General features: G+C 34.9%; 1 long non-coding RNA gene across 1 annotated transcript in view; it reads left to right on the top strand.

Annotated features, from left to right (window-relative positions):
* Positions 1-5925, top strand: part of LOC120353361 — a 135849-nt gene extending 129924 nt beyond the window's left edge. The window contains exon 3 of the long non-coding RNA XR_005572306.1: positions 5872-5925. This is a non-coding gene — a long non-coding RNA (uncharacterized LOC120353361). The remainder of the gene's footprint in view (positions 1-5871) is intronic.
* Positions 5926-15353: the final 9428 nt, after the last annotated feature.

Genomic DNA, 15353 nt, shown 5'->3' with positions numbered 1-15353 from the left:
CTCCACCCCTGCCCTAGTCAGCCATTTTGGCCACGCCCCCCTCCACCCCCCCAGCCACAGTCGGCCATTTTGTCCCCGCCCCCAGCCAATAGGAAGCAAGGGGCGTGTTCAAAATGGCGTCCCCCTTCCCTAGTGCCCCCACCACCCCAACCAATAGGAAGAGGCCATTGTAGCAGGTGTCCATCTCCCCTACCCAGGGAGTGCCCCCATGGGCGTGTTCAAAATGGCGTCCCCCTTCCCTAGTGCCCCCACCACCCCAACCAATAGGAAGAGGCCATTGTAGCAGGTGTCCATCTCCCCAGGTTCCCCAGCGGCAGCGGCGGCCATCTTGTTGTAGCAGGTGTTAACTGACATCTGCTGCCCAGTTAACACCTGCTTAATTTGCATATTAAAAATATCCCACATTTAAAATCTTTAAATCTTTAAACTCTCAAACTACACTACTAGCGCTAAACTCTCAAACTACACTACTAGCGCACAAGTTTGGTGCAAATTAAACTATGTTCCTTGTTTTCCTCCACCACAGGAAGAATGAAAAAATTACATTTCATATTTGTTCACGTATGAGATGTCATTTTCCCCACACTATGCTGTAAAAGGAATGGGGCGCTTTTTTTAATGTGCTTTCCCCATATTGAGAAAACTCTAATTGAATGTTGCTATAATAGGATGTAGAATAGATCGGCTAATCTATTCTACATACTACTATAGTTATTCATTACAAAGTGTTATCAACATTAGGCCTATTGCACAACAATATGTTCCTTTTTTCCTCCACCACAGGAAGAATGAAAAAATTACATTTCATATTTGTTCACGTATGAGATGTCATTTTCCCCACACTATGCTGTAAAAGGAATGGTGGCGCTTTTTTTAATGTGCTTTCCCCATATTGAGAAAACTCTAATTGAATGTTGCTATAATAGGATGTAGAATAGATCGGGCTAATCTATTCTACTTACTACTATAGTTATTCATTACAAAGTGTTAATCACATTGTATATCTTATGGTATATGTTATGATAGTAAAGTAAATGAATACTATATGGGTGTAAAGGATATTAGTATTGCCAATGGTTATTTAATTATCGACAATAATAATAAGTATCGTTTAACAGTTGGTTTGTGTGAACTTCTATTTAAAAAACAGCCTGACCAGAAACTGTACACAGAACGTGATTTAAGAAAATATCGTAATATATTGCAGCTCACCGCTGCTCATTTAGATAGACGCGGTTATGTAAAGAGAAATACAGGCTATAAATCACAAATTATTCAATCTTTATTTCCATCAAGTAGTAGTAGGAAAAGAAAAAGATCTAGGATTGATGATGCAGCGGCTGTTAGTGGTATGGGTTTTATAAGAAATGAATCTACTAGTCGACAGTATGTCTACTGGGATAATCCAAATGAACTGATAGACAGATTAGATATTCTGCTTTCATCACAGCAGGCGGGAAATAGATCACATTCAGTTGAAATAGCTTCTATTATTGAAGAACTGAAAGAAAGTGGTATTATATTAGGTGGCAATGTTGCTGCTTTTAGTCGTTAGTATGTGTTTAACACTTGACAAGAATAGAGATGTCGGGCAGTAGCGCCGCCACTGCAGTGAGTAGTACAATAGATCGATTTGGTAGGACACATCATGTGTTTAATACAACAGCACCATTAGTTTTAAACAGTGGTTGTGAATCAGCAGCAGAAGCAACATCATCATCATTAGTGGCAGCAAGTAGAGAATATTTAGACAGTAAACTACTTGAATTATCATCAAATATATTCAATAAACTTCAGTCTGATCCATTGTCACCGCTAGTTAACAGAGAATACTTGGACAGTAAATTGCTTGAAATATCATCAAATATATTCAATAAACTTCAGTCTGATCCATTGTCACCGCTAGTTAACAGAGAATACTTGGACAGTAAATTGCTTGAAATATCATCAAATATATTCAATAAACTACAGTCTGATCCATTGTCACCGCTAGTTAACAGAGAATACTTGGACAGTAAATTGCTTGAAATATCATCAAATATATTCACTAAACTACAGTCTGATCCATTGTGGTCGCCATCGCTAGTTAACAGAGAATACTTGGATAGTAAATTAAAGGAAGTTTCAACTAGTATAATACAAAAACTACAGTCTGATCAATCATCGCCGCTAGTTAACAAAGAATACTTGGACAGTAAATTGCTTGAAATATCAACAAATATATTCACTAAATTGCAAACTGAATCATCTGATTTAGTAGATAGGAAATATTTAGACAGCAAATTACTTGCAATATCAACTAGTATATTCCAAAAACTACAGTCTGATTTAATTACTAAAAAAGTGTTTGAAAGTAAATTGCATTCAATGTCTGATATATTGAAGGAGATAGCACAACAAAAACAGTATTTCGATTCACAATTGAAAACATTGTCTAAATCAATTAGTGATGATATTGAGCTAAAGTATGTTAGTAGATCGTTGTTTGATCAGAAATCAGACGAATTGAAGACATTATGTGAACAACAAAGTAAAAACAATTGTTTAAAACATGTTGATACAGATTTGCTAGAAACTAAATTGAAAGAATTAAAAGACAATCTAATTGCACAAAATAAACTTAACTTTATTAACAGGCAAGATTATAATTTGAAAGTAGTTGATCTAGAATCAACATTCAATATTATGTTGGCTGAGGTGCAAAAGAAACTTGATGAAAAAAATTCAGCTTCTCACCAAAAGCTAAAAGATGACATTATGCAGATGATTATGAAAGGTGAAGATTTTCAGAAATATTTAAATGAACAGTTGTTCAACTTTTCATACTATTTGATTGCACAATATGTAAAAAAGAGGTACATCTTTGACATGAGTGAAGCTGTACAACATAATTTGAATTCTGATCAGGTGCAAGAGTTGTTTTTGAAAAGAATGTTCAGTGATAGGCGACCAAGTGATGCAGGAAAAAAAAGAAAAAATATGACTGGAAATAGATTAGTAGTGTAGTTTGAGAGTTTAAAGATTTTAAAGATTTTAAATGTGGGGATATATATGCAAATTAAGCAGGTGTTAACTGGGGCAGCAGATGTCAGTTAACACCTGCTACAACAAAGATGGCCGCCGCTGGGGAACCTGGGGAGATGGACACCTGCTACAATGGCCTCTTCCTATTGGTTGGGGTGGTGGGGGCACTAGGGAAGGGGGACGCCATTTTGAACACGCCCATGGGGGCACTTCCTGGGTAGGACACCTGCTACAATGGCCTCTTCCTATTGGTTGGGGTGGTGGGGGCACTAGGGAAGGGGGACGCCATTTTGAACACGCCCCTTGCTTCCTATTGGCTGGGGGCGGGGACAAAATGGCCGACTGGGGCTGGGGGGGGGTGGAGGGGGCGTGGCCAAAATGGCTGACTAGGGCAGGGGGGGTGGAGGGGGGCGGGGCCAAAATGGCTGCCTATGGCAGGGGGGGTGGAGGGGGGGCGTGGCCACGCCCCTTGATTCCTATTGGCTGGGGGCAGGGCCAAAATGGCCGACTGTGGCTGGGGGGTGGAGGGGGGAGGCCACACCCCTTGATTTCTATTGGATAGGCAGCTCTCTCAAAACCCCACTACTTGAGTTGTGTTATTTCTGGTTCTAAATTTTGTAAAATTACTCAAAAATTTTCCAATTAATGGTGATTTGAGTGTGATATTTTTATTCTGTTTTCAACCGTGAAAATTTAAAATCTTAGTTTTCGTTGTTTTTGAGTGAAAATGGACTAAATTTTAGTAAAGTGAAATCATAACCCTATTTTGGACTTTTAAAGTGTTATCTGAATTTGGGAAAGAAATAGTACAAGGAGTATCCTTAGTTTTTCTCTCCCAATCAGTGCTTCTCTGTAAAAATATAGATAAATAAATAAAAAAAATAAATAAATGAAAAGCAAGGAGTGTGATGAGAAGGAAACACAAGATGCACAAGATTTAAAACTACGGAGAAAAGCACATCAGTTGGAAGGGAGGAATCTGGATAAAGAGGAATTGGAGGTCTTAAGAGGATAAAAAAGGTTGAAGAGGAATCAAGAGGGATACACGAAAACATACGTGATAGAGGAAGTAATAGTCGTAGATAGCCTCCCAGAAGTACCAGTAGAAAGTGAGCAAGCAATAGAAATAAAAGCTAACAACAGGAATAAAGAGTCAAGTCGGCAATTGCACAGGCTGCTCTGACTCAACTGATGTCTGCAAACAATGTACCTGGTCGTCAAGCTCGACTGATGGCATCATCCCACTTTGTCACTATCACCAACCTGACGACTTTCGTCACTAATAGTCACTGACTAACCTGACGACTCTTGTTATACTAATAGTGACTATCACTATCGTTGCCATTGTACTCACTGTCACGTGAGTTGGAAATGGTCTTGTTGTTAGACTGGGAACGTACGAAGTCGACATTGAAAGGTAGAAACTAGAAACATTTCCACTTGTAATGTGCGAGTGGTATCTCTTTATCAGTTGATCTTCTATTTATCTATCCTTTAGATTTTGAGATAGTTTTGATGCTGGCAGTTTTGGGAAAAGTGTGAGAGAGGTCTTGTTTGCTTTGGAGAGTCATGGTTTGTTTATGTGTCCAGAACTACTAATCCAAATAAAAATATCAAGTTCTTCAACTTGAAAGTCTAGAATATTGTATCTCTCAGAACAAGTGAATCTTGTATAGTATGCAATATCAGGGACCGAGCTTCGCTCGTTATTTTTATTTATTGATAAACAGAACACAATTCTCTAAAATGATCGTGTTTATATTTCACAGCTGGCTATACGTCATCTTATGAATTTCGGGGATGCGATATTTTGATTTCTCACATACTCACTCAATCAATTACTTTTTTACTATCCGCAGACGACGAAAGTCTCAGCTGTTTCAGCCAAGGATGAATTATCCTTTTAATGTCGTTCAGCGAGTTTTTCCAACGATGAGACCTAGTGCAATCGAATTTTTATATCATAAACCTACTATGTTCCAAAATTCGTGGAAATCGTTAGAGACGTTTTCAAGATCCGTTGAACATAAATAACCAGATATGAATATAAATAAGTAACCAGATATAAAAACACTGAAATTGTTCGCTTAATATAATAGGATCTACTATTAAATAATAGGATAGTAAAACAAAACGTTTCTGAAAATATCAATTTTTGAGAAAGTTATTCAATTTACCAAAAATGACCGAAAATAACTTAACTAGAAGTTATTTTTGGTTATTTTTAGTAAATTGAACAACTCTCTTCAAAATTGATATTTTCAAAATTTTTTTGTTTAACTAGATCAACAATACCATGAAGAATCTACCCTCTAAATCTCATGGATTTATCTCTTACCGCATTTGAAATGTTCTGTCCCAAAAAATTTAACTTCAAGCGCTCATATCTCAAAAAGTAATGATGAGAAAAGTGTTTTCCTGAGAAAACTTTTTCATTTTGATAGCTTGATGAAAATATCAAATCGAAAAACTATGAAAAATATCACCAGTTGAAAGTTTATTTTTAGCCTTTGCACAGCCTTCTACGGAGTAGCATACAAGGTAAAACCTGTGCGTAGTCCAAGTACAAGTTACATGTATAGTATGCATAGTACTATTATGGATCACAAGTTATGGAGTGATATTGTTGTGGAGTCATGAAGTGAAGAAAATTATTAATGATCTATTTCCCTTAAATTGTTTTAAACACACTGTCTCTACTTTTGTATTGTGATTAATAATACAGATTTAAGCTTCAAATCTCATACAATGATCGATTTGTTCATTGTTTAAATTGTGAAGTTGCTTTGTTTACAACTGAACTTATACGTTTAATCTGTAATTGATTGTAACTTTCTATTTTTTCAGGTAAGCTACATTATCATCCTGCAATGGGGAGACATATGTACTAGACTACTGAGTAAGTGCTAGAACAATATTTATTTAGTGTTATTGAGGTATTCTTTTTGAACACCATTGAAAACCATCAAGCTATTCTTGAATATCATTAATTGATATATCAATATATCAATATCAATACCAATATTATATCTGATACCAATATCTGAACTATCAATTGTAAATGTTATAATTATTACGAGATTCTAAATTGGAATTTGATCAACACAATATCATGAAGACGTGTTTTATTTCATAAAATATTTCGAAGAACGTTTTCTTTTTCAAGTAATGTTTAGTTACTTACCAACTTGCTATCATAATTCATCTAATGGATATGCTTGCCAATCAATTTAAAAGTTGTATGCTGAGAATGTTGTTATCTATCCTTCAAATATATAGGATTCTAATTTAGTCATTAATGAATAATGGAGATATTTTTTCTATGAATGATCTCACCAACTTTCTTCTATGGCGATGTACCAACTGAAATCGTTGAAATTAGGAACAACTTTCCAACAAACATGCAACAACAACATAGAAAGTGCAAATTGGGACTACAATCATATCACAATTAGCTGATTACCAAAGTTTCAGAAACCACAAACCATTTAGACCCACGTGCTGCAACTCTGTATATACAAGTAGCGAATCCTAACCATATATATTATGGACGCTCACATGTTTGGCACCCTTACTGTCTATGTATTCAATATTCATCTTTCAACTACATATTTATTAAAATTCAATTTTTTATTCAATCATTCAGAATTATACAACTTACAGGAAAGTACCACAGGCTAACTTACGCCCAAAACGGTTCCAATTCTAATTTTTACAACAGTCCAAATGTAGCTGGAGGTAAAATGATAAAATGATAATCATTAAAATGATATTCGAAGTGATATTCATAACACAAATTGAAGCAAGAACTCGAAAATATATACCTACAGTGTCTTCAATATAATATATACAATACAGTGTATAAGTGCATAACAAAATCAACAATACTCGCTCAATTTCTAAATACTCATCCAAGGTATATATTTACCCAACCTCGTGTACCTATTTACTAGTCGGTTGAGCATGACTATCAACAGTGTTGCCAAACTGTGGTGGGCTGAAACTTGCAATAATTACACAGTAATTATCAAAATGTGGAGCCGTCTGTTATCGTTTTAACTGAATCTGCTGTAGTTGGATTTACTCTAAATTGTCAGCATTCTATATTTTGATAGTAATATTGCATCCCATTTGACCAATTCTGACAGTTGATCAGTTGCCACGGAATACCTGCAACTGTTACTGTGAACCCCGGGGAGTTTCCAGGAGTGCTCTGTGGGGTTTTGCACCCTTGGGGAGAATTGTTACAACAAGGGGTTGGTTGTTGAGGGGTGTATAGGGAGGTGGTGGGGTAGAAGGAGTAAGAGGAGGAATAGGCAAGGAGAAGAGAGATGAGGAAGAGAGGAAGGGGAAAGGAAGGAGAAAGATGAAGATGACGATATTGGAGAGAAGACCGTAATAGGTTTGAGGTAGAGTGAGTGCGGGGATGAAGGAGTGGGTGGTCGTGGGGAACGAGGAGAATGAGAAGGAAGAGGAGGTGGAAGAGAAAAAGGAGGAGACAGAGGAGGAGGAGGAGAAAGAGGTTCTGGATGGAGAAGAAGGTGCAGGAGGATGAGGAGGTGGTTGAGGAGGAAGAACAGGAGATTAGAGAAAGGACTATATGTGTATGAGGTAGAGAAATTAACGGATGTGAAGGAGAGGGATGAGGGAGGAGGATGAGGATTTGGAGAAGGAGAATGAGGAGGAGCTCGACGAGTGGGATGAGAAGGATGTAGAATTAGTAGAGGATAGAATGATAAAAGCTGATTAGTGGGGGAGTACAATAGTGTGATTCAAATTTCAAAGTCAGGACCCGATTCACATGAACTTGCTATCTTTCTTTGTCATTAGAAAAAGCAGATAGTTCTATTCTTCTCCAACCCGGCACTGTTGCCAAATCGTTTGTAGGATGAGAAGAAATATGATGAACTATCAGAATATTCAATCTCAGTTGAGAAAATTTATCATTCAATCATGGACAATGTATTTTATTGGTTAGTAAGATAGAATTGATTATCAGAAGCATGAGACAAGTAAGAAGATGGTATGAGAGTTGAAGTATGAATATATAGAGATAAATAACATAAGACATTCAATCAATTCAAGAGGAGAGATATTTAATCAATGAGAATTACACAACTTACAGAAAAAAGTACGACAGGCTTCTAAGCCCAAAACGGTTCCAATTCTAATTTATACAACAGTCCAGATGTAGCTAGGTTATGTGTCACTTAACACTCATCAATTATACACTCAATTTACAATTCAAAACACACAAAAATCATTTTTAAATTAAAAAAATACTTCTAAACTGAATTAAATCAATCACAATTAATTAGAAAATTCCAAACTTTGATAAAACTATAAAATTTTGAGACCGAAAAGACAAACACACTTTAGAACTTATCACAGCTGTGAAACTTAAAAGGGATATGCGAAATAAAAGAGAAATAAAGAGTAGAAGAGGGAGAGGGGCTGACAAGAGAAGGGAGAAGAGAAACAAGATACATAAAGGACCAACATAACCGTAGGAGGCAAGTGAGAAGCATAGGATAAGATTAAGTATCACCACTTATCAGGGTTAAATCATATAAGATTGGAATTAAGCCTATATATTTGTGGAAAAGAGAGGAAAAAAGGTGATGTGTGAGTGGAAAATAGGAGAGAAACTGAGAAAACTGTAAAGGAGAGATAAGGAGAGGTTTATGGCAGAGTAGTATGATTTTTTGAGTAGTGGATTAGAGAGAGGATGAGAAGGTAGTGATGTGAATGGATGGTGAATATGAGCAGATAGTTTAAATAAAAACAATAATAAGAGGGAGGTGGAAAATGAGGTGAAGAGAGAGGATGAGAAAGAGGAGAAGGAGGAAGAGGAAGAGAGTTGTAGGAGAAGGAGTAGGATTGATTGATTGATTGAGTACTTTATTTATGTAGATTACAATATATACTGGCTTATACACTTATATGCAATAGCTTACAATACAGCAAAATTATGGATGAATTTACAAAATATAAATTAAGAAAATAATTATTGAGGTGTATATAATATGAAAAAAAAAAACAATTTGTAATAACTATAGATAATTATATTGTTATGCATCTACATAAATTGGCGGAGCTTTGGACATATCAATGTCCATTCTTTGGAAAGAATATTCGAAGTATTCTTCCCACTAGCTCTCTACCAAAGGAGGAAGAGTAGGAGTAGGAGAAGGATAAGGAAGAGTAAGAGGGGGTTGAGTAGGAGTAAAAGGAGGTTGAGGAGAATAAGTTGAAGAGTGAGGAAGAGGAAAGGGTTAAAGGAGGAAGAGGAGTATGAAAAGGAGAAGTAAAAGGAAGTACATAGCGGTTTCGTAGTTCCACAGGGGTTCAGTAATCCTTGATTATCTCCTAATTACCCCCGGCCAGCTCTAGGGAGAATACCTGCAGAGACACGATTCAAACAGGAGAGAGAAAGAGGGAGAAATAAAACACAGGTGAGAGAGAGATTGACAGAGTGAGGAACCACTAAAGACAGTACAAGTGCCGATAATGATAGTCTGATGAGAGTTGCAATCAACAAGACGCTGTACTGTGTTTAACCAAAACATTCGAACCTTCCCAAATTCCTGAGTAAGTTGAGTTTGAAGTGGTCTTCCACCCTTTCTCTCTCACTGTTTCTGTCTCTTCCTCACTGTCACTCACTCTCTCTCTATCCCACACACATCCCACGCTCCTTTACCTTCCACTACAATTCCCTCTCAACTCGAAGAGCAATATCGGTTGGTACTTAGCTGAAGAATGCGAGTTCAGCTAAAATGGACAACTTGATTGAATACTGAGTACTTGTGTGATTATACATAAGTTGTAAAGCGAAGTTGGTAATAGGTGTATAGGTATAAATGCTGTTTAGGGAAGTTGGTAAGGCAAGTTTAACACTATTATAACTGCGCAGTAAGCGAATTACCTGAGGTTAGCCCACAGGCTGTGACTAACTTCCAAACTGATCAATTTGTTTACAACACGGCGGTGGTCTGAGATCGAATCGGTATACATTACAGCTTGGATTACCGATTAAGCAGTCTGTGATAATATAGGTATTTTATGTGGTAATCATATTGATGCCAATAGGTGTTTCTACATTAATTATTATTTACAATTATTCACATGACACTAATGTAATAACATTGAAAGATGAAATAATAATTAATGAATGTCAAGTGACACATAACCTAGCTACATTTGGACTGTAAATTAGAATTGGAACCGTTTTGGGCTTAGAAGCCTGTCTTACTTTTCTGTAAGTTGTGTAATTCTGAATGATTGAATAAAATAAATAAATAAAATAAAATAAATAAGGTAGTCCTTGTGCTATTTTTCTTCCAAATTTATAAGTGACAAAGTCCAAGATAAGGTTAGAATTTTTACGTGTACAATTTTTATGAAATTCTAGTCCAAAATAAACATTAAAACTATAAATTTTGAATTTAGATGGTTTGAATTCATAAATTAATTAGAAATATTCCACTCAATTACCACTTTTAACGAATAATATTGAGTTATTCAAGAAAATTTGGAACCATTCAAGAAACACAAACTTGTAGACACTTGTAAATTGTGAGGGGTTAATTGAATGCTATATGATCGCATGTTCTTCAAACGTAGTAATATTATGAGAGGTATTTTATTTATTTGAAAAAACTTCTCTTGAAGATACTGACATTGTCATGACGTAAATTTCTTTCTAGAATGGACTTCACTTTGAGATATTGTAGCATTTCCAAGACATGAATTAAGACTGTTTTTGGTCTCAAATAGCCACATTCTATTATCATAGTCAACTAGTCAACCAGATAGCTAGCTGGTTAAAGCTTGAAAAGAGATCGTGGTTCAAGACTTCAATTTCCGCTTCATTTAGCATTGCAACTCTCCACTTTGACGTTTTTACACAAATTTTAATATTTGCATCATCATAAGCTACCCTTTTCTCTCACTCTCGGGTACCCTCTACCTTCACTGCTTCTATATTCTTTGGTCTTAAAACAATTAATTGTATTATTTGTCTTTTCAAATCTCAATTTTCTAATAAATACTGTTCATATTAAACTCAGGTTCACCTTGCAATTTGAAAACGTAACTTACCTATGTGTCACTCGTTTTTGCATGTTCTGTCTGAATATCAGGACTCAGTTTGCATGAATAAAGTATCAGGATTCAAATTAATCCAATATAGATTCGAATAATAAGATTTGTCAGAAGAGAATAAATTTACAGATGAAAATTACTGAGATATTGTAATTATTCAAATGTTAATGAGTTAATAATTATTATTCAACGAAAATCCAAATTAAATGCTGTAAATCACCCCGAAGACTTCTGCTACTGCAAATATCGACAACAGGGTAAACAGCTAGATGTCAATATTTGCAGTAGCAGATGTCTTCGGGGTGATTTACAGCAATTAATTTGGATTTTCGTTTAGTAATAATTAGAGAATAATTTTTATAGATTTGGGAATTTTTAGGTGAATCAAGTTTGGACGATTGTTGGAGAAATTAAGGATGAGTTAATCAGTGAGTTTAAAATGACAGCAATCCTTATGAATACAAAAACAAGAACTTTTTCTACAAATAAAAATAATTATTAAAATACAATAGTTCAACAAATGCTAATGAATTTACTAATCCCTCATGTAATTTTATATACTGTATACTATATTTTGATAATGTTGACAGTAAGTTTAAGAAAAATCTCTCTCTAGCCAACTCGCTACTGCGTATACAACTTGTCACACTAACGTTCTAATTTAATATTTATTTTAGAAACTGATTGTGAATTGTGTTGATTTTTGTTACAAGATCTGGTAACAGATAAACTCTCAGCTTCTAAGTTTATCAATTCATATTTTCAAGTAAAGTTCAACTAGACGCATTTTCGCAAAAATATGCTTTAACTCAAGTAAGTCAAACAATAGTATATCGGCATATTGGTTACACATTTATTTTAGTGGTTTATTGTATCCCCACATTTATTTGTGCACTCTATACTAGACAGATGTGTACTGCAAGTAAGTCCCAACTATTTTTAGACTTTGCAGAGTCAAACTACAAGTGAAAAAAGTGGCCATAAACCATCACTAACACCGTTAACTATTCATGAACTGTAAACTGTCACAGCAATGAAATAGTGCTCATAAAGCTTGCACTTTAGTGCCAACAATTAACTTGATTAACTGCTAACTGTAACTAACACAAGTGCAATGAGATGGAAACTGTACTGGATAGGCTCGACATGAGAGCTGCTAATTTTTGACACATTTGTGGGAGTTTGCACAATATTTTGCGAAAATGTTTATGCGAAGTTCAATTTTTTTTATTTTTCATGTGGGGGTTACTCCAGATTCATTCAAAATTTCTATTAGAGAAATCATTGATTTTGTAAATTATAGTAGATGTTAGTCTATATAACTTCAATTAGTAGAAACAAGAATTGCATAGGATTGACTTGGGGAAAATGGAATTACATTGGATGAGGAGTTTTTACAATCTATCGATTAAAATAATTAGATGATGAATGAATAAGTTGTTGAATACATTGATGAGTGGGATATTCTTCAATTCAATGATGGATAGAATGATCATGTTAAGGGTCTATTTTTGGAATACATAAATTATTCTTTCCCTCTTTTTTGAATTATTTCAATTTGATAGATCATATACAATTCCTATCCAAAGATGCTACGTTTATAATGGATATCTATATCACATGAATGTAGGTTTTTATCTCAAATCATTCCCCGTAAGTCTCTATATCTCTAAGTGTCTATATGTATTGAAGTATTGAATTGTTGTTGATTCAACAAACCGTAAACCCGTTCAATACATTCATTGATAGATATAATTCTCCACATATTATACTAGAACCCCTCCACGAATTGCTGGAGACCAGGTGTCCGAATCGTGCCTCTGTCAAGCAACTACTTAGCTCAAAAACTGAAAACTAGAAATCTTAGAACTCATAACCTTTAATATGCCAGGCAGAATTATTAGTTTCTTTAGAGCAATTAGGATTGTCCAAATTGGGATTGATTATTATCAGCTAAGCAGATTCTGCAGAAAAGAGCTGTGCAAACCAGTGAAAATACAATAAAAGGCCAATGAATCGTACCAAACTTAGGCAACTACACACTCAAAAAGTGCTTTCAACTCCCAACTTGAAACAGGACAGTACAGAACATATATCTCAACGAAGAAGAGGAAAGGAAGGATGAAAGTAGAAGTGAGAAGAGAGAGAGAGTGAGAGAGAGATAGAGAGAGAAAGAGATAGAGATAGATAGAGTGAGTGAGAGAGAGTGAGTGAGAGAGATAGACTGAGCGAGAGAGAGAGAGTGACTAAGAGAGAGAGTGTGTGACGAAGAGAACGAGAGACAAAGAATGATTGGTGACGATCTAACTCTAAACTAGATTAGCTTTCCTACAATCCTGAACAAGTTTCAACTTTAACGTCAATTCGGAGACAATCCTGTATCTTCTCCTATTCTTGTTAGGATTTCCCATTCGTTCAATTATTTGTTTCTTTGCTCGCAATTTCAACTTTGAACTGTCGCCTTTCTGTTGACGCTTGACACTTTGTGTCGTCCGTTACTTGAATGAAAATCTGCTTCAAGAACGAATTTTAATGCCTCAATGCTAGTTTTGGAGAAATTTGATTAGTTTCATTCAGCTCGATCATATTTTTCTTTCTACTAGATATCTTCCTGAGAAAAATATACATGTATTCAAATGGATGCCGTATTTTGAACTGTCCGTAGTGACTGGATATTATTACCGTAATAGATTTTTGAAACTGCACTATAATGAGTCATCCAATACATCTTTGCTAAACATTTCTTGTTAAGTTTTGTATATTTGCTATCTTTGTTGAATTTTATATATCGGAGACAAACAAAATAGGTATGACAAGTCCTTCTCTAACTAACAGAAAGAGACATCAAAATTTCATTATGAGGTGACTTCAAGATCATATTTCTTTCCCCTGGACTTCTTCATTCATTCAAGGCATCTTTGCCAAGCATTTATTGTTGAGTTTTGTATATTTGCTATCTTTATTGAATTTTATATATTGGAGACTAACAAAATCGGTACGACAAGTCCTTTTCTAACTAACAGGAAGATGCATCAAAATCTTCTTATTTATTTTTTTATTTATTCGTGGACAGAATCACAAATCATATAAATATGATTAGGGAGGAACAACAGGCTTGGCCCGAATCTATTTCATTCCCAAATTTTGATAAATTGATAAAATGTCCAAAAAATAGGTTATGTTTCTACTGTAAAACGTTCAAGTTCAATTTTCGTCCAAAAATATATACAAGCTAAACATTTTAAATCTATAGAAATTGAAACACCAAACTATATTTGAATATAACACTTAATTATCACGTGATGATTTTAATGAGGTGACTTCAATCATAATCACTCGTATGTTTGAAGGAATTGTATTTTGGAGGCTCAAGGAGAGTGGACTTATGATAAATCGTTCAACATTAGATAATTTCTATATAAATTTGGGAAAGGAACAGTTTTGGGCTTTAAGCCTGTTGTTCCTTTCCCAATCATTCATAGTTGAGAATTATATTGTATGTATAGATGTATAGATAAATAAAAATAAACAAACTTTGGATCAATAAATTAATAAAAATAATTAAACTTTGAATTAATAAATTATAGAAGAGTAAACTACACATTTACTTGTGTAATAACCACACATCAAAACAGTATAACAAGTACATGAGTAAAACGTAACCGTCAACCATAAATGAAATGACAATTCAATCACCACGATTTTACAATCACAAATTAAAACAGAATAACCAGTGCATGAGAAACATAACCATAAATTCCAACCACAATTTTGAAATTCAGAACAGCCTCCGCTGACCATACAAGCCATAAACAGTAACCCCTTTTGAAATTTTTGGGGTTGGGGTGGACTTGTATTGATTGCACTCAAATATCCCCAAAACGCGGTTCCTAATTGAAAAAAAATTAAGAGCAGCTCCCTATTCTGCTGTGAGCACGTATTAACAGGGAATATTAGAAACGTTGAAAGTGTTGATACTGGAAGTTTTGAGGAAAGACAAATAATTTTATGGGAATCTATCTCGAAAGAAGAGGGGCCTCTGAATTTAAAATGCCAAATAGTTGATATTTATTTATTCATCATTTACAATCAACTTAAGGACAAAGGAACAGACTACGGTCCAAAACTTCTTTTCATCACAATTTCATAAAATAAATTATCCAAATAAATATTGTGTTTGTTATTGTAGAGATATTAGTTGTAATAATAATCGCTTTTCTAAATTC

Source organism: Nilaparvata lugens, chromosome 10 (assembly GCF_014356525.2).
Source record: "Nilaparvata lugens isolate BPH chromosome 10, ASM1435652v1, whole genome shotgun sequence".
NCBI classification, from domain to species: domain Eukaryota; kingdom Metazoa; phylum Arthropoda; class Insecta; order Hemiptera; family Delphacidae; genus Nilaparvata; species Nilaparvata lugens.
Note: the sequence above shows the minus strand (reverse complement) of the source record. Positions and strands in the feature narration are given on the sequence as shown.